The sequence below is a fragment of the Trichechus manatus genome, unplaced genomic scaffold, assembly GCF_000243295.1.
Source record: "Trichechus manatus latirostris isolate Lorelei unplaced genomic scaffold, TriManLat1.0 scaffold00006, whole genome shotgun sequence".
Taxonomy (NCBI): domain Eukaryota; kingdom Metazoa; phylum Chordata; class Mammalia; order Sirenia; family Trichechidae; genus Trichechus; species Trichechus manatus.
In genome coordinates this window covers 28,760,417-28,761,351 of record NW_004443942.1, presented here as the reverse complement: position 1 = coordinate 28,761,351, position 935 = coordinate 28,760,417, and positions in this window count along the sequence as shown.

Sequence of the window (935 nt, the reverse complement as noted above, 5' to 3'; positions counted from 1 at the left end):
AAAAGTATGTCCTAGAATAAAAGTACTAGAATTTCCTAGTTAGTTATGGTACTACCCTGATATATTACTTATTAGTGTTTGACTAAAATGTAAATATGCCCAAACTAATAAAACAAAATCAATTTCCTAGGAACTGAAAAATATTCAACAGACAGGATGTATGTCATGATCACAAGCCTTCAGATCACCACTTTGTCCTCTGTATGCTATTGAATAAAACTTTTCTCCTTTTCTAAATCTTCTGGTCTTTGAAACTATATATTTAATACTGCAGAATAATCAGGTACATGGCCACTCCAACTCAAAAAAGAATGGGAGTTCTATTTGAAATGTAAGCTTTTAGATAAAATAACATATCCATGATGAGGCCTGTGTGAGGTGCAAAGCTCCAATTACCATATAGTACAATCAAGCTGCTACTTAATTCGTTTATACTTCTCCCAGCCTGACCACGAAGCATTTTTGGAATCTAATTGGCATGGAAGGCAGGATAAACTATGCACAACAAATTGAGTGTGAAACAATGTTCATTTAGATCATCCCCATTCCACAAAAGTGCTGTTTGGGAAGTTTTTTGAAAACAGCTAGGGGTTTGAAGGCTTCCTTTAATTGACTCTTGGTGCAGTCTCCCGGTTGATTTCTCTGGGAGTTGTTTGGTTACGATTTGATGCTCTTCCTTAAAATGCTACTCTTTTGGGCATTCCTCTTTCATGTTTTAAGAGCATGGCATTACAGTCAAGGATGAACAGGAAAATGATGAATTAGTCTTTTGCAAACTAAGGTCATTCAAATTAGAACGTCTCATTAAGCTTGGATAGAAATTACAATGGGAGATCAGGAGATGCTTTGAAGCAAAACCTGTATTAGCTATGTTCCATTTATCCAGAAACACTGCAGAAAGAAATCTGGTTTGATAGATGATCAGTAGTAATTCC